Raw genomic sequence first — 24,145 nt, forward strand, 5'->3', positions numbered from 1 at the left:
AACCAACAAATGCATTTCCTATGTAAACACGATCCTAACTATAACTACCCAATGGCGACCAGAGAGAGAGATGAGAAGTACCAATCCTGGTCTGTGGGTCGGGAGTTTCTTATGCCGGATGGAATGGTTTTGAAGAATTCACTCAATCAATTGTGATTTGTAGAGCATGGCTCATCACCCGCAAGAGTAGCCAGGCACTATGAATTGCACTTCAGCTTTGATGGGTGTTGTCTCAGATGGAGAAACTTAAATAAATAAAGCCACAATGCTTAAGCCTATCTTGAATCCTAATTATACCACCCTTATATAGGCTTAATATCCTTACATGATTGACCTTCCAAAATAAGTATTTTCAGTTTCTAAGAAATTTTACTTCTAGCCATGGTTTTAAGGAGCTTTAAAAAAGTCTTATCTTATAGACAAATGTCCTTATTTACATCTGTGCATCTCTAATCTGTTTTTAAAGGAAAGATATGTGAGTAGGATTTCTTGTTTGTCACACAAAGTATTTTTGTGTCTACCCCCGGCAATATTTGAGGCAAGGGGATAGAGGGGCTCTCCCAAGATAACACCAGTCATGATCAGGCCAATAGCCATGAAGTCTGATACCATATGGGTAAGGAATTACATTAAGTACCCTGGTGAATGGTATAGCATTTGTTACTCGAAGACGCTGATTTGCAGAAAACCACAAGAAATCAAGGAGCGGTACCATGGATGACACACAAGTTGCTGAAGGCCACTCTTAGCACGAGATCTTCAAAGATGGCTAATTTGACACTATGCCTCACCTTATCAATAAATGTTGTTCAGATTCCATCATTTCCACTGTTAAGTAAATTACAATAATTGTTTATTTTTTATTTTTTTTATATTTGACATGAAATATTTAAGTCAAGCTCTTAACGACACAAGACACAACTATTTGTTCTTGGTTCCAAAGGCTACGTCTATCAGTGAGAGCTGCGACCAGGATTTAGGCTTCCTGACTACAGAAATGATTTCTTAATGTATTATGATATGTTACACTAAGTACTTTAGGTAGATAGTCATAAACAGAGAGTAAGCTAAACATAAGTAGATGCATTATTTTACACACTGATGATAAAGAGATCACTAGGGGCCACGAGCTCTGCACTAGGAGACACACTGCAAAGCATGCACGAGTTTCGAACTGCAACGTGGGCATTTCAGTGATTGCCAGAGTAACCCACACTTGTGTGAGTGATAAGTATTTATTATGTTTCGTTCTCATAAGGAATTTTAAATATTTTAGCAAGACATCTTGCACAAATTTTATGATTTAAGGCGGTTGGCCTTGTTTTTGGAAACGTCTGATAACCATAGGGCTATTTTTTCTGCTACTTTCCAAAGGCACGGTATTGTACTTGCATTTGTCATTCTGACCCGGCCTAATTACTAGAAAGAAGGAGCAAGGACAGGCAAATGTCCCATGCTTGGAAGAAGCAGTGGAGGCAGCCATCTGCTGGTGACGAGGTATGAGAGGTATTGTCCACGGCTCATGGTGAGGGAGCCAGTGCTTAATTTGTGCTTGTTGTTTCCGCTGCGGAGCGCCGGCACTTGTTTTTCTGCCTCAAGCGTTTACTGCGAGCAAAAGACACATATGGGAAAGACGGAGGAAGAAAACGAAAAAGCGTCACAATGGGAGAAAGCGGCAAGAGTCAGCCGAAAGGACAGGGAGTGGCTCTAAATGGATTAATGAGGCCCGAGATGGCTTCAGAATTACGCTGCCTCGGTATTCCGTGTTCTCACATTTAATTGCAGCAACTGCGTGTTTGAGAGGAGAGCTTTGGGCATCGGCATGTTTTTATTTACAAACTAAGCACTGGAGGGAGCCACTAATCCTGTTGAGAGCACTGGATGGTTGTGTACATGTATCCTACATTCCAACTCCACCATGTTCCTCCCTCTTCCCAGAATGCAAACTGCCAAACAGGGAACAATCGATCTCTCATTCCCATTTTAGCAAAGATATATTGACATTTTGTGTCTGAGTTTATGACAAAATCAACAAGTGAAAAGATCTCTGAGGGCAGAAAAATACAAGTAGCCTATGTTTACAGTGTGAAAGGTTTCTCTGCAGCAGGTCATTACAGATGTTCAGATTGCATCATGTGCTAATCCTTAACGTATCTACCATGGTAGAGTTGTACAGGAGTTGATCTAAGCACACTTCAGAAGATAAAATGCAGATCTGGCTGTGCCTCGACTGCTACTGATCCCTTATAAAACCTGGCACAGACACTGGCACACAGACTGAAACCCCTGTTCTATATTACCAGTCTGAAAATGGACATCTTGAGAGACTGTGACACCCCATGCACACCCAACAGAAGTATCATTCTTCCCTGGGTGGATGCCAGGATGCTCCATGCGCCTTGCTGCTGCCACTTGGGTTTATGATTGTTTTGCAGCAGAAAGGGCCTGCTGCTTCTGTCTGGATAGAGGATGCTGTTGAGTCTTCTGGATGACATTACCTCATCTGCACAGTGGTTGCTGAGGCCCTTCATACGCCTCTAGTTGCTGCTTGGGTTTTAGAATATTTTATTTTAATGGGAAAGGGCTCTTGCCCTCTGATTTTCTGGTGGGTAGTAGGGCGATGTTTTTTGCAGAGTATTTGAAAATATGTATGTGGGAACTACTTTCTGTCTTCTGATTGGATGACAGTTGAAGAGTATATCTTTGGATGCTTTGCACATAGCCTTACTTCAGATTATGGGGAGCTTTGCGAATGTTCTAAGACACTATTTGGCATCTTCAGAATGCTAGGCGGGTAGGGAGTGCAAAGTAAACAAGTAAAAAAGAAAAGGACATCACAGTCGATGGCATTGAGATACAACGAGAAGAGAAAGACACTTTCCTGTCTGGCATTCCTCACTCACTCCCTGTATCTGATGAGGTACAGTATAGAGCGGTAAAACATATTTTTTGTGTTGCTGTTAGTTTTACATTTTCCTGTGTACCTCTACATACTAAAGCCACTGTCTTTTATTTTTAGTTGGTCTCTTTAAGCTCATCAAATATCAGAACTATAAGACCCAACATCCCTTTCTGTTAAGTGGCCTTTAAAACCTCATCCCCAGTTGTGTATAGTTCTTCAACAGCCCAGGACTGAAATGAATGATTTTACACTTGCCTGCATTGGGCCTTAGTTACCACCTCTCGGACTCCTTCTCCAGATCTTTAAAACCATGACTCATTCTTCCAGTTCCTTCCGAAGTATCACCCAGGCAGAGTGAGACATTGGGTTCAGCACAGTAACAGAAAGAAGTAGGGGTGAGCATAATTTGCATAATCCACTCCGGCTCACCATCTGACCCCCTGCCCTCACCACATCTTCAACAAAGCGAGCTCCACCATCGCACCCCAACTCCGGAAGATCATCAACAGCTCCTTCGAGACCGCCACCTTCCCAGAGAGCTGGAAACACGCCAAGATCAACGCCCTCCTCAAGAAACCCAAGGCGGACCCAAAGGACCTCAAGAACTTCTGGCCCATCTCCCTGCTCCCCTTCTCGGCAAAAGTCATAGAGAAGATTGTCAACAGACAACTGAACCGCTTCCTCAGGAAGAACAACACTCTGGACTCGTCCCAATCTGGATTCCGCAGAAACCACAGCACCGAAACTGCCCTCATTGCCGCCATCGACGCCATCAGGACCCTACTTGAGAACGGCGAAACCGCGTCCCTCATCCTGCTGGACCTCACGGCCGCCTTCAACACCTTCTGCCACCACACCCTACCACACGCCTCAATGATGCAGGTATCCGTGACAGAGCCCTGAACTGGATCACCTCCTTCCTCACCGGCAGAACCCAGGGAGTCCGCCGCCCTCCATTCCGCTCTGAAGCCACCAAGATCGTCTGCGGCATACCCTAAGGGTCATCCATCAGCCAGACCCTCTTTAATGTTTACATGACACCGCTCGCAAACATCGTCTGATCACACGACTTCAACATGGTCTCATACCCCAATGACACTCAACTGACCCTCTCCCTCACCAAGGACCCCGCCACCGCTAAAACCAACCTTCACAAAGGAATGAAGGCCATCGCCGAATGGATGAAGAACAGCTGCCTGAAACTGAACTCTGACAAGACTGAGGTCCTCATCCTTTGCTCCACCCCCTACGCATGGGATGACTCCTGGTGGCCTGCCACTCTGGGAACCGCACCAACACCCACCGACCACGCACGCAACCTGGGGTTCACCCTAGACTCATCGCTATCAATGACCCAGCAAGTCAACGCCGTCTCTTCCTCCTGCTTCAACACCCCCAGCATGCTTCGGAAGATCTACAGATGGATCCCCACCGGAACCAGAAGGACGTTCACCCAAGCCCTCGTAAGCAGCAGACGGGACTACGGCAACGCCCTCTACGCAGGACCCATGGGCAAGCTTCAGAAAAGACTGCAACGCATACAGTACGCCCCCGCACACCTCATCCTGGACATCCCCCACCACAGCCACATCACAGCCCACCTGAGAGATCTGCACTGACTCCCCACCAACAAGAGAATCACATTTAAGCTCCTCACCCACGCTCACAAAGCACTGCACAACACCGGGCCAGAATACCTCAACAGGCGACTCACCTTCTACACACCGACCCGCCAGCTTCGCTCCGCTGACCTTGCCCTCACCACCATTCCACACATCCATAGAACAACAGCCGGTGGCAGATCGTTCTCCCATCTTGCTACCAAGACGTGGAACACCCTTCTTATCCACCTGCGACAGACACAGGAACTGCTAACCTTCAGGAGACAACTCAAGCTCTGGCTTTTCGAGCAGTAGCAGCACCCCCCCACCCCCCAGCCCCCAGTGCCTTGAGACTCTTACAGGTGAGTAGTGTGCTTTACAAATGCTATGATTGATTGAGATAATTCAGTGTAGCATAATCATGTGGAATTACCTAAAAATTCTGTGAGATTACACGTAAGTATATGGAAGAGTAATTCTGTGTTTAGCACTGTTTCTTAATGCAAAATTGCCCACTTACATCCAAAAGGGGCTTGAGAATGCATTTTGTGCTAAGAAATAGTGCTAAATATAACAGAACATGAATAGCCAGCATGAGCAGCTAATTGCCCTTGCTAAATGTGCTCAGGGGTTAGGATTTTCACCCAATTTATTCCCGGCATTTAGCAATATTTTCATATCTCCAAATGCCCCACTTGCATCTAAAACAGCTGCAAGAAGGCATTGGGCCCTAAGAAATAGCACCAAATCTGCTGCTGTTGGGGTAGATATTTCCCCCCAACTTACCCCCTCCATCTAGCGCTATTTTCTTAAAAGAGTAAGTGGAATTATTAAAATTGCTCAGATTATGCCAACATTATTAAAACTATGCCCAGGCCTACAAAGACGTTTGCTGGTATGAATCTGATGTAAGGCTGAATTATTGAAGGGGAAAAGTGACTGAATGAGCTCCTCATATTTAACTTGGTGCACAATAAGAGTCTGGCACTACAGAACACAGAAAAAGCTGGTTGGGCTATTGGTGGAATGCAATGGCCATCACACCAACCTGCCAAAGAAATTTATGTTACAGCTGCTAATGCAGGTTGAAGTTAGGAACATGGAGAAGAATTAATGCTGCTTACGATGCCCATGGGACAGTCTATAAATATGTTTTACTTGTTCCCTTGGATATGGTGCGGACAGCCACTTATTTCACTGGTGACGAGGATGGGATGAGGAAACAACCTAGAAGAGGTGCCAGGGGTACCAAATCGCTCTGTTTGTTAGGGACATGAGTTTCATTCAACAATTTACCCCAGAAGAAAGTAATTGAAGAAAGAATCTGCGCTTATGGAACAACAGAGCAATCATCCAGATGCCGTCGTCATTCATGTGGATGAGAAGTTGGTGACCAATAACCTAAGTGCTGATTAATATTGACGTCTGACTACCCAGCAATATTGGTGATACTGAGGAGATAAAAAAAGAAGAGTGGTGAAGAAACAGATCATTAGAAAGAATTCTTATGATAGCTAGTATTGGCAAAGACAATAGGTTTCGCTTTTGCAAATTCTATTGGTTTTGTCAATGTTTAGTTAGACATGTTACACACCAGCCCGAGCTGCTGTACAACATGGCTTAAAGTCTAAATAAGATGGCGACATGAGTGACCACCGTTGACCGCCTCACAGGGATTTAAAAAAAAAATTAAGCCACAGTAGCTTGCGCTGCTGTGTAACATGTTTTTAACAAGCATTGGCAAAGCTAATAAGTCGTGCATATACTCAGCCATTGTCTTTCACAAGTTGTATTGCCATGTTGTACCCTAGTGTGCCTGCTGTCCAGCATGGCTAAAAGTTAGTGGTGTGGAGTGTCAGAGAGGAGTGGGGAAGTAGAGTGTTGTAGCGTAGATTTGTTGGAGTGTCATAGAGTGGAGTAGGGGGGTACAGTGTCATAGAGGGGAGTAGAGGGGAGTAGAGTTCAGTGGTAGAGAGTGTCGTAAAGTGGAGTGGGGTGGAATAGGGTGGAGAGGGTTGAAGTGGACTGAGGTAGAGGGGTGGATTGGATTGGAGTAGAGTGGATTGGATTGGGGTAGTGTGGGATGGATTGAGTGGAGTGGGGCGGATTTGTGTGGGGTGGATTGGAGTGGGATGGATTGGATTGGGGTGGATTCAAGTGGGGTGGATTAGATTGGATTGGGGAGGGTGGTTTGGATTGGATTGATAGGGATTGGGAGGATTGGACTGGAGTGGAGTGAATTAGATTAGACTGAAGTGGGGTGAATTGGAATGAAGTGGTGTAAATTGGATTCACTGGATTGGAGTGGGGTGGATTGTATTGGAGTGGGGTGGGATGCTTTGGATTGGCTTGTAGTGGAGTGTATTGGATTGAAGTGGGGTAGATTGGATTGGAGTAGAGTGGGCTGGATGGATTGGAGTGGAGTGGAATGGAGTGGGTGGACTGAACTGTGATGGGGTGGGATGGCTTGGAGATTGGTTTGGGATAGAATGGGGTGGATTGGAGTAGAATGTGGTGGATTGCAGTGAGTGGGGTGAATTGTAATGGGTGGGGTTGGGTGGAGTGGAGTGGGGTGGGTGAGATTGAAGTGGGGTGGATTGGATTGGGGTGTGGTGAGCTGCAGTGGGATGGATTGGATTGCAGTAGGGTAGGGTGAATTGGATTGGAGTGGGGTGTGTTGGATAGGATTGGATTGGGGTGGATTGGATTGAGGTGAATTGGAGTGTGGTGAATTGGAGTGGAGTGGATTGTATTGGGGTGTGGTGGGCTGCAACGGGATGGGCTGGATTGCAGTGGGTGGGGTTTGTTGGATTGGAGTGGGGTGGATTGGAGTGGGATGGAGTGGACTGCATTGAGGTGGGTTGATAGGAGTGGGGTGGGTGGTGTGGATGGTCTGGATTGGACTGGTGTGAACTGGACTGGGATGGGGAGGATTGTATTGGGGTGAGGTGAATTGTAGTGGGGTGGATTGTAGTGGATTGCATTGATGTGTGGTAGACTGGATTGGGGTGGGGTGGATTGGAGTGGGGTAGGCTGGATGGATTGCATTGGAGTGTGGTGGACTGAACTGGGATGGGGTGGATTGAATTGGGGTGGAGTGAGGTGGACTGGAGTACAGTGGGGTGGATTGAAATGGGGTGGGATGGATTGGGTGGGGTTGACTGGGTGAGGTAGATTGGATTGGGGTGGCATGGGGCGATGAGAGTGGAGTGGGGTGGACTGGATTGGGGTGGATCAGATTGGGGTGGGGTTGATGGGAGTGGGCTGGATTGGATTGAGTGAGGTGGATTTGATTGAGTGGGCTGGATTCGATTGTGTGAGGTGGATTGGGTGGAATATAGTGGATAAGGCAGGTGAGGTGGATTAGAGTGGGGTGGATTGGATTGAGTGTGGTGATTGGATTGGAGTGGATTGCTGTAGATTGGACTAGTGTGGGTTGGATTGGAGTAGGGTGGATTAACTGGAGAGGGGTTGACTAGATTGGAGTGGAGTAGATTAAGGTGGTCTAGAATGGGGTGGATTGGACTGAAGTAGGGTGGATTCACGTGGACTGGATTGGACTGGAATGGGGTGGATTATAGTGGATTAGGGTGGTGTGGGTGGACTGGAGTGAGGTGGATTGGGTAGCAGTGGACTTAATTAGAGTGGGGTGGACTGGTTGGACTGGAGAGGGGTGGTTTGTTTTGGAGTAGGGTGGGTTGTATTGGAACGGGGTGAGATGGATTGGAGTGAAATGGAGTGGGGTGGGATGGATTGGTTTGGAGTGGGATGGATTGGTCTGGAGTGTGGTGGATTGGACCAGAGTGGGGTGGATTGGATTGGAATGGTTTCGGTTGGGATGGGGTGGATTGGATTGGAGTGGGGTAGATTAGACTGGGGTGGATTGGATTGTGTGGGGTGGATTGGTGTGTGCGGTGGACTGAATTGTAGTGGGGTGGATTGTTGTGGATTGGAGTGGGGTGAATTGGGATGGAGTGTGGTTGATTGGATTGGAGTGGGGCGAATTGGAGTGGGGCAGATTGTTTTGGATAAGAGAGGGCTGTTTGAGATTGGAGTGGGGCAGGTTGGAGTGGAGGAGTGTTGAGTGGAGCAGATTGAAATGGATTGGAGTGGGGCAGACTGTATTAGGGTGGACTGGAGTGGAGTGGATTGGATTGGAGTGGGATGGATTGGGTTGTGTGGGTGAATTGGATGGGAGTGGAGTGCACTGGATAAGAGTGGGGTGGATTACATGGGAGTGGGGTGGATTGGAGTAGAGTGGGGTGTATTGTTTTAGATTGGAGTGGGGCAGATTAGAGTGGGGTTGATTGAAGTGGGACAGATTGTTTTAGATTGAAGTGGGGTAAACTGAAGTGGGGCGGATTGGAGTGGGGCAGATTGTTTTGGATTAATGTGGGGCAGATTGGAGTGAGGTGGATTGAAGTGGGACAGATTGTTTTGAATTGGAGTGGATCAAATTGTTTTGGATTGCAATGGGGAAAAATTCAAGTGGGGCAGATTGTTTTGGATTGGATTGTTTGGATTGGAGTGCAGCAGACTGAAGCAGATTGCAGTGGGGCAGATTGTTTTGTATGGGGCAGATCGAAGTGGGGCAGATTGCGTTGGATTGGAGTGGGACAGATTGGAGTGTGGTAGATGATAGTGGGGAATATTGCGTTGGACTGTAGTGGGGCATATTGTTTTGGACTGGAGTGCTTGCAATATTTAGAACAAGATAATCGTCATCTTTTGAGAACAGCGCCACACGGGCTAAAACAAAAGAAAACATGAGTGCTAAGTGAGAAAAGATGACTTGGCAAAATAAAAGAACGTTAGCTATAAAACATCAGTGCAAAGTGAGAAAAGACGGCTTGGCAAAATAAAAGAAAGTTAGCTATAAACAATAAAACTTTGCAATTTTGTCTGTCCTGCTGGAAACGTTTTTGATAGTCACAAACCTTCTGTTTGCAGGGCACTAGAAGTTAAAAAGAACACATTAGTAACTAAATCACTTCAGTAACAGTGGATGGGCACCTATTAAGTTGAATTAATCAGTGTTTGGTCCCTGCTCAACAAAGAGGAACAGAAATGATGCCAGGCCTACAGGGACAAATTACGAGGCTGTAAAGAAGAGTGCCATGCAAGCCAACAAATGGTAAGCAACAGGCGGTCTCCCAGCCCTTCACTGTACACAACATAGTCTTGCAAACGAGACACATGCGCTAGCACATGCACTCGCAGGCTCGACCCTAAAAATGAAAGTGTTCCTGCATAATGTAAGTGGCACTCATGTAAAGCAATCCAATACCTTCAGGTCGAGTTTGCATTATATAAAAGCGCCCCAAAAAATAATTAAAGAACAAACATGGTACATAGTGCTGTAACGTTTTTTATGTAATTAATTTGGGGGGATGCGTTTTAAATAGCACAAACTCGACTCACACGCGCTTTGCAGGCGAAGCCTAAAAAGGGGAGCAAAAAAGATGGTGGAACATGTGGGTTAGTGGATGAATCTAAAAATAAAGGTGCATCAGTTTATTCAAAATTCATACAAGATATATCACATGATGACATACAGATAATGAGTTTCAAGGAAAGGAAATATGTAATGGGAAGAAATCATTAGGAGCAAGATATATATATCCCAAAATACAATGACTATATTGTAAAACATATAAGACCATCTTACCTTATAGTAATATTTATTTGTGTATATGTAAACATGTATTTTGGTTGTAAAAGAGGGTGATGTGCTGTAGGCTGCTTGCTTATTTGGGATGTGGTGGATATCACACCAGTCTAGAATGCTGCCAAAATGGTTATGTCCAAGATGTGATCCAGTGAGAAAGGTATTTAGGAGCCAGGATATAACAGAAGGTGAAGGTATTAGTGTTTCTTAAGCCGCCCCCTGTAGAGTCTGTAAATATAGCTTATAGTGATTCTCTTGGATCAGGTTTTGACAGCCAGATACTACAGTAGTCTTTCAGATTTCAATGAGCAGAGGGACCCACCACATGAAAAGCATCCCTGACAAAATGGCACATAGGGGGTCATTCAGACCCCGGCGGACGGCGGGAGCCGCCCGCCTGGCGGGAACCGCCGAATGACCGCACCGCGGTCTAAAGACCGCGGCGGCCATTCTGTGTTTCCCGCTGGGCTGGCGGGCGACCGCCAGAAGGCCGCCCGCCAGCCCAGCGGGAAACCCCTTCCCACGAGGAAGCCGGCTCCGATTGGAGCCGGCGGAGTGGGAAGGGTGCGACGGGTGCAGTAGCACCCGTCGCGAATTTCAGTGTCTGCTATGCAGACACTGAAATTCAAAGTGGGGCCCGCTTACGGGGGCCCCACGACACCCCTCACCGCCATCCTGTTCCTGGCGGTCGGAACCGCCAGGAACAGGATGGCGGTGAGGGGGTCGGAATCCCCCATGGCGGCGCAGCAAGCTGCGCCGCCATGGGGGATTCCTCAGGGCAGCGGAAAACCGGCGGGAGACCGCCGGTTTTCCTGTTCTGACTGCGGCCAAACCGCCGCGGTCAGAATGCCCTGCGGGGCACCGCCAGCCTGTTGGCGGTGCTCCCGCCGACCCCGGCCCCGGCGGTCAATGACCGCCGGGGTCGGAATGACCCCCATAGTGTTCTCCTCTGCACATACGAGATCACCTAGCAGATGCTGCCCATGTGTCCTGATTGGAGTAAATCAACTTCAGTGCACTGAATTAAAGTGGCCAAATCCAACCCCTCATGATTACGCTGGAGGGCGAGGGCTGCGAGGGACTAATGGGCAGTGTGATTTGAAAGCAGGCATACAGCTCATTTTCTCCTATTGCTTTTGTGCTGACAACCTTCACTGCACTGCACGATGGGGCTGGAACAGCAGCACAAGGGGACGCTGCAGATGACTTCTCAACACAATGAGAGCCTAAGAAGCTCCAACCAGAATTCCTCTTTCATCCCTCATATCACAGCATACCCTAGCGGTGCATAATGTGGGGGGAATGTATTATAGGGCACCCCTTCACCATGGCAGTGTAGTAGGGAAAATTACATATAGAAGCAATTCTATCCATCTTGCCCTGCGTGAGATGCAGAGTAAAATGTGACCTCCTACGCTGACCACAGCTCTTCAGTGTGTGTCTTCTGCTACCTGCATGTCCTCATTGCTTAAATGTAAAATATTGATGAAGGACAACAGTGTCATTTTTGAAGTCCCTGCGATACGACCCTGTTAACATTGTTCAGAATACTGCCTGTGCTGTTCGGAGATCACTCGGCACTGCAGATCGGACTACAAATGTGATCAGTTAAATGTGGAACAAGTCTGAGGTTGTAGATCCCTCTGCCAACCAGCATGAAATGGGAGTGAGAAGAGTTTCTGAAATGTATGTCGACCATTTTCAAGTGAAAGATGCTTACAGACCAAGCTGAGGCGCAGAGTGAGGGTAAATGGTGGGATGCTGCATTGTTGGCCAGTTTTTTTGCTACAGAGGAATAATGCTCCTGTGTACTGAGCAAACTGTAAAGTAAAATCTATCTGTTCTTCACACAGAAGCCTATTATCCATTACTAGAGCCACCTATAACAAGTTAACAGTTAGTCTGAGTCTTCAAAACAATGAAGGCCATCATGAAAGTCATCAGGAGTTGCCTAAATCTGATTCCAGAACACACAATTCTGCACTCAGCAGGCAGCTACATAGCCATCAATCAATTAGTCACTAAAGCAAGACTGGATCTAGCATCTATAACACAGAGAAAGCTATTACAGTCCCTCTCATCCCTCTATACATTATACTAAAGTGAACCTCATTTAAGGTGCTCCCTCATGAAGACCTCAAATCCATCACATATAGGAATACTATTCTCCCATTCACCATTAATAAACCCTTCTCTAAAGAATCACACTCACCAATCAACATAGTAAAAGCACCCCTTTCCCAGGGCATCCTTCCCAGTGCCTCCATGTTTAATGCAGCCATTCAGCAAAGTTTGTTCTTGTACAAATTGAAACCCCAAACGCCGGAGTTTGCTTTAGAAACAAAATAATGGCAGAGACAATAATGAGAGTGTTGTTCCAAAGTGTAGGAGTCATTTTTATTCTTTCCTGTTCTGTATCACCAATCTTTCCCTGGCAGACCCAAACAGGAAAAAAGGGCATTGGCTCATCAGCCATTAAAAGGGACACTTTCACACAGGCTGCAATGGCAGGCCTGCAGATGCACTTTGCATGGGCTCCCCATGGGTGGCAAAATACATGCTGCAGCCCATAGGGATCCCATGGTACCCCAAAGCCCTGGGTACCATATACTAGGGACTAACATGGGGGCACCAATATGCCAAATGTGGGGTGCATGTGGTTCTAGTAACCAAGTTTAAAGCGAGAGAGCATAATTACTGGGGTCCTGGTTAGCAGGATCCCAGTGAACACAGTCAAACACACGACAACAGGCAGAAAATGGGGGTAACCATGCCAAGAAAGAGGGTGCTTTCCTACACAACTCCCCCACCCCCAAATGAAGGACAATAAGGCTAACCTTGTCCAGTTGAGTCTTCATTGTCTAAGTGGAAATATATTGAGCGTACATCTGCATTGGAGTGGTTACTCCCAGGTCTATGTTCCACTGTATAGTTCATTCCTTGTAGGGATATGGACCTCCTTAACAGTTTGGTATTTTCACCTTTCATCTGTTTGAGCCAAAGAAGGGGCTTGTGGTTTGTCTGAACAAGGATAGCATCAGCTTCTTCAAGGCCCAGACCACAGCAAAGGCCTCCCTTTCTATGGCTGACCAACGCTTTTACCTGGGGGGGTCAACCTTCTGCTTATAAAAGCTATAGGTTGGTCCTCGCCCTCAGTGTTAAGTTGTGATAACACTGCCCCAACCCCTACCTCCAAAGCATCTGTCTGAATTGTGAACTGCTTGGAGTAGTCAGGGCCTCTTAAAATAGGGGCAGAGCACATGGCCTGTTTAAGATCCTCAAAAGCTTTTTGACAGCTAGCTGTCCATAAAACTTTCTTGGGCATTCTCTTTGAGGTGAGGTCATTAAGAGGGGCTACCATGGAGCCATAGTTCTTAATAAACCTCCTGTAATACACAGTGAGGCCTAAAAAGGCTCTCAACTAAGTTTGAGTAGTGGGAGGAGTCCAATCCAAAATGGTTTGGATTTTCCCCTGTAGTTGTTGAATCTGGCCTACACTTGCCAGGTGGCCAGGATATACAACCTTCCCCTGCCTTATCTGGCACTTAGAGGCCTAGATAGTGAGGCCTGTTTTTTGCACAGCCTCCAAAATAGTCCACAGGTGGACCAGGTGATCCTCCCAGGTGGAGCTAAAGACAGCTATATCATCTAGATAAGCTGCACTATAGGCTTCGAATGCTTGGCGGACTGTATTCACCAGCCTCTGAAATGTGGCGAGGGCATTTTTCAGACCAAAGGGCATCACTGTAACGTGATAATGCCCTCCGGTGGTTGAAAATGCTGTCTTGGGTTTGGCATCATTTGGTAACTTGATCTGCCAATACACAGCAGTCAGATCAAATGTTCTCAGATACTTGCCAGATGCCAGTGTATCTATTAGCTCATCTGCCCTAGGGAAAGGGGGAACATCTGTCTTTGTGACAGTGTTAAGCCCTCTATAGTCAACATAAACCCTAATTTCCCTTTCCCCATTCTGAGAGTGAGGTTTTGGGACCAGCACCACTGGGCTAGCCCATGGACTGTCTGAGGGCTCAATGACTCCTAGATCCAACATCTTTTGCACTTATGCTTTAATGCAGTCTCTAACATGGTCAGGTTGCCTATAGATTTTACTTTTTATGGGCAAACTGTCCCCCGTATCAATGGTGTGTTAACACCATGTGGTCTGTCCAGATGTTAGAGAAATCAGTTCTGAGAACTGTCCTAGGAGATTCCTGCAGTCTTCTTTCTGTGACTCAGAAAGACAGTGAGCAAGGACGGATATGTGACAGAACACCTAGGTCCTTAACAATTATAGCCTAAACCACTACTGCTAAACAACTAAAAAGTCTCTACAACTAAGTACTGAACAACTACTGTCTAAACAACAATTGTGCCTGAATACCAATTGCCTGAACAACTAATATATATATATATATTCTAAACAACTAATAAACCATAAAAACCAAAAATAAAACCTTACCTTAAAATTAGTTGTTCAGGCAATTGTTATTCAGGCACAATTGTTGTTTAGACAGTAGTTGTTCAGTACTTAGTTGTAGAGACTTTTTAGTTGTTTAGCAGTAGTGATTCAGGCAGGTAGTGGTTTAGACCTAGTTGTTCAGGATGTTTCCCACTCTGTGGGGGCTTATGGGAGTGCCTAAGTCTACCAAGTGGTGACCTCACTCTTTTCTTCCACTACTGTGTGGGGACCACTCCACTTGTCTTGGGGTGCCCTGGGAGCCATAGGTTCGAGGAGCCACACCTTCTGCCCTGGCTGGTAAACAGTCAGAACAGGCTTTTGGTCATGCCGCTGCTTCTGCAGTTCCTGGCTGGCCTGAAGGCTTTTAGTGGCCTTTTTCATGTAGTCAGCCATCCTTGGACTACACATAACTACACAGTCCACTATGTCCTGTTTAGGGGTCTTGAGAGGTTTCTCCCAGCCCTCCTTACAAGGGCAAGGAGACCCCTAACGGGGTGCCCAAACAGAAGTTCAAAGAGGCTGTAGCCCACCCCTTCTGATGGACCTCCCTGTAAGCAAAAAGGAGGCATGGCAGTAGGACATTCCATCTCCTCCTGAGTTTTTCAGAGTCCCATGATCATGCCTTTGAGAGTTTTATTGAATCTCTTTACCAAACCATTGGTTTGGGGGTTGTAAAGGGTGGTGAACTTATAAGTAACACCTCATTCCTTCCACATTGCTTTTTGGTATGCAGACATGAAGTTTGCACCGCTGTCTGACACCACCCCTTTAGGAAAGCCCACTCTTGAGAAAATGCCCAGGAGGGGCAAAAGCCACTGGAGGAGCTGTAGTGGTCATAGAGGAATAGCTTCTGGGTACCTGGTAGCATGGCCCACCACCACCAGAATGCATCTGTTCCCAGAGGCTTTGGGTGGGTCTAGGGGGCCAACAATATCCACCCCAACCCTCTCAAAGGGAACCCCAACCACTGGAAGTGGAATTAAAGGGGCCTTTGGGGTGCCACCTGTCTTGCCACTGGCTTGACAGGTGACAGAGGAGCGACAAAACTCCTTAGTGTCTTCTGAGATGTGGGGCCAGTGAGAGTGAGGGACAAGTCTGTCCCAAGTCTTACTTTACCCCAAGTGACCTGCTAGGGGAATAGCATGTGCCAGGGTCAACAAACATTCTTTGTATTGCAGGGGTACTACCAATCTCCTGGTGGCACCAGGCTTGGGTTCCCTTGGCTGTGAATACAAGAGGCTGTCTTCCCAGTTCACCTTGCAGGTGCCACTGACATCCCCTGCCTCTTGAAGAACAGCTTGCTGCCTCAGGCCCTCCAGTGTGGGAGAAGTATTTTGTGCCATACGGAATTCCTCCCTGGCAGGCCCCCCTGCACCCAAGAGCTCAATTGTGTCAGCCTGGAGCTCCTCTGGTGTACGTTCTGCCAAGGGAGTAGGATCCTCCTCAGAAAGGGGATTCTCTCTGGAGGTTGGGGTATGGGCTACCTTTTTGCCCTTCCTACCCTTAGCTTTGGGACATTCTTGGGCCATTGTTCCAGGTTCCATGTTTCCTTGATCTTTTTGCCTTTTGGCCTGTGCTCTAGTCAGGGCAACAATATGCCCTGTGATGCTGAGCACTGCTGCATGGGCCTCTAACTCCACTTCATCCCAAGTTGAAGTCCCAAGTCGTTCCCTAGTAGACACTATACAGGTAGGTCTGCGGACACAACAACTTTCTTTGGACCATTAACCCCCCTCCAGCTGAAATCAACAACTGCCATGGGGTGGCATATAGTGTTGTTATGAACATCAGTCACTTGGTACTGGTAACCAAGCAGTTGTTGCTCAGGGGACACCGTTTTTTTCAGTCTCTATAGTGACACTGGCACCTCCTGTGTCCCTGTAGGCCTCTGTCTGAACAATATTTATCAAGGGCTGCTGCCTCTACTTATCCATACTAAGGGGACAGGCAGAAAGGGTGGCAAGATCAACACCCCATCAGAGACTAATACAGCCTCTTTTGTCTCCCTAACTAAACCTGTCCTCAACACACTTCCTAAAGTGAGCCCAGCTACACCCTTGGACTGACTACTGTTAGTAGTCCCACCACTACTGCTATTGCTAGGGGCACTAGAAGTAGAAGTGGGGCTTGTAGTGGTGGTTGACTTGGGGCCTTTCTTAGGGCAGGAGCTGTCTCCTGGCCTATGGCCTTTGTTTTTGCAAACATTGCACCAATGCTTTTTAAAATTGGATGAAGAGGAAGAGGTTTTAGACTCAACCCAGAAGGGTTTTGTGGGCCTGATGAAGACTTTACTTTTGTCTTTGTCCCCACCCTTGTCCTGAGACTTACCTGCTTTCTTTTTTTTGTTGTCACCCCCTGTATGAGCATTTTTGCTCACCCTAGTTCTGACCCATTTTTCTGCCTTCTTTCACAATTCTTGGGGAGAGGTCAGATCCGAGTCAATCAAGTATTGGTGCAACAAATCAGACACACAGTTGTTTAAAATATACTCTCTCAAGATAAGATTGTATAAACCCTGATAGTCATTGACTTTGCTGCCATGTAACCAGCCTTCCAAAGCTTCAACAGAACAGTCCACAAAATCCACCCAATCCTGGGAGGACTCTTTCCTGGTCTCCCTGAACTTGATTCTATATTGTTCATTGGTGAGAACAAATCCATCTAAGAGGACAGATTTTAAAACTGAGTAGTTGTCAGCATCTTCCTCCCTGACAGTGAGAACTCTATCTCACCCCTTGTCAGATAAGGAGAGCCACGGGATAGCAGCCCACTGGGTCTGGGGGACCCTTTGTACCTTACAGGCCCCCTCCAGAGCAGTGAACCACTTGTAAATGTCATCCCCCACCTTGTACGGGGGAAACAACCTTGTTTAGAATCCTGGAATCAAAAGAGTCCTCCCTGACTCTAGGTTCCCCGAAACTAAAGCTGCTGCCACCATGGGATGCTAACTCCAAACCCTGTCTCTCTCTCTCTCCACGGCCAAGGCCTCCCTATCTAGGGCTAGCTGTTGCTGCTGCAGCCTCAGCGTGGCCTCCTCCAGGCTCAGCTGCCTGAGCTCCCCATCTAGGGAATCTTCTCCTGGAGTTGAACAGTGTGTCTCCTCAGAGACTGTGGTGACATGAGAGTGACCAGAGGAGGATTTGTCCCTATTCTTAGTAACCCTCTCATCTATCCCTCTGGGCACAAAGGGGGGCCTACTGGTATGGCTTCCCTTCCCGCTACCTGAAGTGCTCCCAGCTAGGCTAGGGGGTCTACTAAGGTCCCTGTGATCCCCTGAGGAACCCTGCTGATTCTCCTCAGTGTCTAGATCCTGTCTTTCTAACACTGGGGGGCTAGAGCCTGCATCTTCCTCCTCCTCTGCCTCCTGGCTACCTGCATGGTGCTGGTCACCCTGGAGGGGTCCTCCCTTGTTAGGGGTCCTCCTTGCCTTCAGTTGTCTCTCAACACACATCTCCCTTAATTCCTGGAAGGTTAGGTTCTCATAGGGACAATCCATGGTCTGAGATGTGTACTCTGCTGAAGACATGTCAGCTAGCTAGAGTGATCTAGGTGTTCCCTAACTACTCTAATGTAGTCTCCCCACAGAAGTTTGGATCAAGGGCTATGCCAAACCACTAGTTTACCCAAACCCTGAAAGACTAGATCCCTGATAGTAAGTACAGTGTGTACCCCTAGTCAGTAAGTGGTCTTTCCTGTGGAAAGTACCAAGTGACAGAGCGGTAAGGCAATTGCAAGTGCCAATGTAGGAAGCTAGCCTGGTGTGTGGTGGGTACCTAAGGTACTTACATCTTATACCAGGTCAAGGTATCCCCTAATATTGTAGTGTAGGTAGTGTCTAGAAGCCAGGCTCTCTAGAGGCAGCTGTGGATGAGCAGCCAAGGCGTATCTAGGAGACGTGCAAAGCTCATGCAATACCACTGTAGTCACACAGCACTTACACACATGAAAGAAAACACTGTGTTACAAAAATAAAAGTACTTTATTTTAGTGACACCATTACCAAAAAGTGCTAGAGAGGAAACCGTCCAATAGGAGGTAAGCAACACACTAGATATGTACACTAGTAATTAGTAATAGGCATAGAAAGTGATGGAAACCAGTACAATAGCAAATAGGCAATAATGACCCCAGGGGGAGCCCAAACACATACTAAAGAAATAGTATGCGAATGCAGGACCACCACCTAGGTAAGTGAAATGTGTTGAGGGGATCTGGGGGAGTTAGGAAAACCCAAAGGAAAGTACCACAGTGTCCCCCAGAGACGAGGACGAAAGGAGTAAGTTACTGGATTTTCCCCTAAACTACCCACAAGGAAGAAAAAGAAGATAATGCAACACCCAGACAAGACTGAGAGAAACCAGTGGTGGATTCCTGAAGAGGAAGACCTGTGGAAGAAGGGGACCAAGTCCAGAAGTCATAGAAGAGTCTAGTGGGAGCAGGAGCCACTACCTACCCGTCTGTGGTTGCAGGAGTTGGTCGAGGATACAACGAAGATTGTCAGCAATGCAGCCCTGAAGTCGGTGAAGAGTTCCTGGAGGATGCAGTCGATGTCCCACAACAGATGTATGATTGCAGTCGGTCAGTGGTGTTGAAAAGTCACCAACAAGCCTTGGCAAAGGCAGAAGTCATGGTTAAGCAAAAGTGGAGCTGCCGGGGAACAGCAAGGTTGAGGAGGACTCAACCCATGGGTGGCATCCTGGGAGAAACCTCAGCAAGGCAGAGAAGCCATAGAAGAAAAGGCAGCCCCACAGGAGATCTACTGGAAGAGGAACCAGGAGTCACAGAGGAACCCACGCAGCACAACTGGAGAAGGGTCCCATGCCTCAGGAGAAGCACATAGAGGGCTGTGCATCACAGTAAGGAGTGCTGGCAGCTGGCACAATGGAGCCTGAAGATCCCTTGTAGGAGATTACAACAAGCCTTAGCAGCTGCAAGAGACGCGGTGCACGGGGGTACTATCCTGCATGGGAAGGCAAGGGCTTACCTCCACCAAAGTTGGATAGCTGGCAGAGAGGACAAGAGGTCTATTCTGGACCACCACCTGTGATGCAGGATCCACGCAGCTCAGGATGAGAAGACATCCATGCAGCTGGTTGTTGTTGCAGTTGGTACCTGCGGATGCAGGGGAGTGACTCCTTCACTCCAAGGGAGATTCCTTCTTCCTACTCATGCAGGCAGAAGACGTGCTGTATTCAGAGGGTGCACAGCCAGAGAAATGTTGCAGAAGCTAGAAGGAGCCGTGGAAACAATGTTGCAAGCAGAGTCTTTGTCGTGGATGCAGATTGTCGGTTCCTGGAGGGTCCAGTCGCAGTTCCAGTGCCTAGAAGTTGAAGTAGATGGTGCAGAGGAGTCCTGATAGAATCTTGCAAGCCGAATCTGAGGACCTATCCCAGAGGAAGACCCTTAATAGCCCTGATAGTGGGATTGGTGACATAGCCAGGTGACCACCTGTCAGGAGGGGGCTCTGACGTCACCTGCGTGACTTGGCCCCTCAGTTGCTCCCAGAGGCCCCTGCCCACCTGGGATTCAAGATGGCAGTACTCAGGGACCCGCTGGAGGAGTTCTGGGCACCACCCCTGGGGTGGTGATGGACAGGGGAGTGGTCACTCCCCTTTCCTTTGTCCAGTTGCATGCCAGAGCAGGGACTGGGGGTCCCTGAACCGGTGTAGACTGGTTTATGCATGGAGGGCACCAAATGGGCCCTTCAAAGCAAGCCATGTAACACCTATTTGCAAAGAGATAGAGTATTACACCCCTCTCCCAAAGGAAATCCTTTGTTCTGCCTTCCTAAGCTTGAGCTGTTCAAGCAGCAGGAGGGCAGATACCTGTCTCAGGGTTGGCAGCAGCTTGGGTTGCCCGAAAAACAAACCCCAGAAAGCTGGTAGGAGCAATGCTGGAGGTCCTCTAAGGAGCCCCCAGAGTGCATGGAATCATACTTCCAATATTGGCAGCAGTATTGGGGTATGATTCTGACATGTTTGATACCAAACATGCCTATGTTCAAGGTTACCATTATGAAGCTGGACATAGGTAAGGACCTATGTCCAGTACATGCATAAAATGGGGTCCCGCACTCACGAAGTACAGAAAAATGGAACTGGAGTTTGTGGGGGCACCTCTGCTAGTGCAGGAGTGCCCTCACACACCTATACTTGCACCCTGCCCTCTGGGCTAGGAGGGCCTACCATAAAGGTGACCTACTGTGACCTGGTGCAGTGACCTGTAGTGATAAGGGTGAATGCACCCTTTCACGCAGACTGCAATGGCCGGCCTGCAGATACACTTTGCATAGGCGCCCCATGGGTGGCATAATACATGCTGCAGCCCATGGGGATCCCATGGTACCCCAATTCCCTGGGTACCTGGTTACCATATACTAGGGACTTATATGGGGACACCAGTATGCCAAATGTGGGGTGTATGTGCTTCTAGTAAACAAGTTTAAAGGGAGAGAGCATAATCACTGGGGTCCTGGTTAGCAGGATCCTAGTGAACACAGTCAAACACACTGACAACAGGCAGAAAATGGGGGTAACTATGACAAGAAAGAGGGTAATTTTCTACAATCTATAGGCATAAATCTTTTAATGACATCATCATTACTAATACTACGTCAGGCCAGAGTCTGTAAGTTTAGCTTAGCCTTAAAATGTCAGTTGCCGGAACATGTAATGTCTCTGTAACTTGGGCAGTAACTCTGACTACGAAGCCTATGTATGATACCTATTCAGTCTGAAGGATAACCCTGCTGTCTACAGATCTGGCATTACTTTTAATTTTTTGCCCTGACACCTGCAAGTAAATTCTCAGTGATCATTTATGACTGTGAATCTACTTGACAGTAGATGGAATACAGAAAGGACGGTAAATAAAAAAAACTGTATTATTTTGAAAATTACCTTGAAAATGGTTGCCAAATCGCATGCCAAATTATTTGAATTTTGAGTAAAACCTATAGTTTTTTAGACATGTTTTAATGCGATTGGGCTGAAAATGCTTTATTTCGTTATTACTTGTATCGACTGGCCATGAATGAGAGTTGTCTGACACATCATAACACATCATAAAAGTCAGTCGCGGCTCCTCCGCTAGGGCGGAGGAGCATCACCCCGCCGCCAGCAGCAGCTGATGCAAACCTTTTATTAAAAACCAATAATAAACTATGTTTATTATCATTTTTTAGTAAAAGAGGCGGGCCACGGGCTGTGACGAGCAGTGGTGGGGGGTGCACAGCACTCCCCCTCAGAGCGCATGCTGGCCAAATTTACAGTCACTCTAGGCTCTCTCCAGCTCAACACAGTTGCCGAGCTGGAGAGAGCATGCACAAACTCCCAGTCTGCCTGGAAGTGCCCTGGCTAGGTGCTCCCAGCCAATACTGATGCTGCTCTGAGCAGTGTCAGGATTGGCCGCAGGGCAGGCTGGGAGCCTATGCCTGCAGTCTGCCTGCATTAGAGGGGCAGCGCAGCGGTGGCAGCGGTGACGATGGCGACGATGAAGGTAAGTTTTAAAAAAAATGAATTTCACCCCCCCGTGAGCACAGCGAGCCCCTCCTGATAAACGTATTATAACATTTTATGATGACCCATTGAGAACAGCTTGTAAAACGAATGGCTTTTCAGCTAAATAATTTGAAATGTGTTCCATAAAATATACAACATGGATCAAGTTTTTCTTGAGTATGAATGATGTCCCTAAGTAAGCAGGCACTGATGACTGAGATTATTAAATGATTTTCCACACAGAGTTTACTAGAAAACAGCATCTAATTAGCCATATTCTTTCGAAACTCACTTGTGAAATGCACGATTTAGCCTCATTGTTTAAAAAATGTGCTGATGGTGGAATACAACCCTCATTAGGGAGAACTGGGTTAGCATACTTTGCCCATTGCCAATCAGGAATTTGCTCATAGTATGGATGGGAGTATTGAATTTGTTTTGTTGCGCCTATGTACAGGGAAGTGCTCTAGAGCATTTAATAAAACAAATAGCCAAAGTGCAGCCGGCAGCAGTGTAAGCACGAAACAGGTACAGCAGCGACGGTAAAAGTTTACATGAGAAAATAATAATAGAGTTTATGCAAAAAGAGCAGCATAAGTGGGCAATGCTTTTGCAGCTAAACTCTTCAGTGGATCACACATACCTGTCTGATTTTGCTTGCAGGTAAAAGATTTACTTGACTGAAGGACAAGAAATTACAAATGCAAAAAGATGTGAAAATTGTCTTTTCTCGTGCAAGAGATATTTTTGTGCAAGAAGCTGTCACTTTCATAATGTAATGAAGCTGAAACAAAAAGTCTTTGAACAACAGAAGCCAAAGGGTGTGTACTAATATGCAACTCTTATCAGAGTGTGCTGTTTATGTCCCCATCTAATAATCAGTATGCATGAACGAGTGGCTATTATAGTAACATGACATCATCTTTTGGTAATGAGCGTTTTGCTTCTCAGTGCCATTGTCATGAATATGCTTTCACTGTGTTCACCATATATAAGTAATAATATTAACCTTTATGTAACATTTCACACCACAGGTTTCGCAGTTTATGAGTGCTGTAAATAACAGTTGCTATTACCTTGAATTATAACAATCAGTGAACTCAGTAGGACAAACTAGATTTCCAATATTTGTACATATTGATGTGAACTTTAAACCGGATTAACAAAAAATAAGAACAACCTCCTCTGCAAACCTCTTATCGTGGACATTAACCCACCACACGTCCCCATTCAACTTAAACAGCGAAATAGCAATAAAAGTGTGTTTTTTAGGATTTGTCAGTCTCGAGTAGACATGCAGTTGGGTTTGTCAGACTCAGGCGGACCCGAGACCTGTATGTCTCAGATAGACATGCCAGGCTCGGGTAGACACGTAATGAGCCCCCTACCTGGGGCCCCTAAAAGAGTTGGGCCCTAGGCCACTGCTCACTTTGCCCATGCATTAAAGCGTCTCTGTCAGTGTCATCCCTTGAGCCAGAAATGGCCCATCTGCATAATGATCAAAGCAAATCTACAATCCCTAACAGTTAGATGGCTGAAAATCTAAATCTGGTGAAAGGTGTTTCATAAGAACATAGATAGGTGGACAAATAAAAAACATGCACACACTACCGTGTTAAGGAAGAAAAACTGCATTCCTGAAACATGGCACGTGCACTACTCTTTCATTCCACTAATTGTAAATCATCAATACCATATAGCGCCCTGAGTACCTCACCTTCTAGTTCCTCAATGATTTGCCATGAATAAATGCTGCAAGCATCGTTCGTTATATTCAACCAGTTTTTGGTCACATTGTCACAAAATTTGACTGCACAAGAAATCCCACAAACGAAAGACTCCTGCCTCACGGTCGGAACTGCTAAAAGTGCATGGTTTATGTAGTGTGGCTTGTGCTAAAATATTCGTCAGAGTTATTTTTGCGTCCTTGCCCTGGTTGAGAAGAACTGCAGTGTAGATAGGATACTCATATTTTCCTGCATAGCACACATAGAAACACGTACAATGTGCAAC

At 46.8% G+C, this 24,145-nt stretch overlaps 1 protein-coding gene across 1 annotated transcript in view; it reads right to left on the reverse strand.

Annotated features, from left to right (window-relative positions):
• Nucleotides 1–24,145, reverse strand: part of CWH43 (cell wall biogenesis 43 C-terminal homolog) — a 460,620-nt gene that overhangs the window by 328,526 nt on the left and 107,949 nt on the right. The gene's annotated exons all lie outside the window — the stretch shown is intronic.

The sequence above is a fragment of the Pleurodeles waltl genome, chromosome 1_2 (genome assembly GCF_031143425.1).
Source record: "Pleurodeles waltl isolate 20211129_DDA chromosome 1_2, aPleWal1.hap1.20221129, whole genome shotgun sequence".
Lineage (NCBI taxonomy): Eukaryota > Metazoa > Chordata > Amphibia > Caudata > Salamandridae > Pleurodeles > Pleurodeles waltl.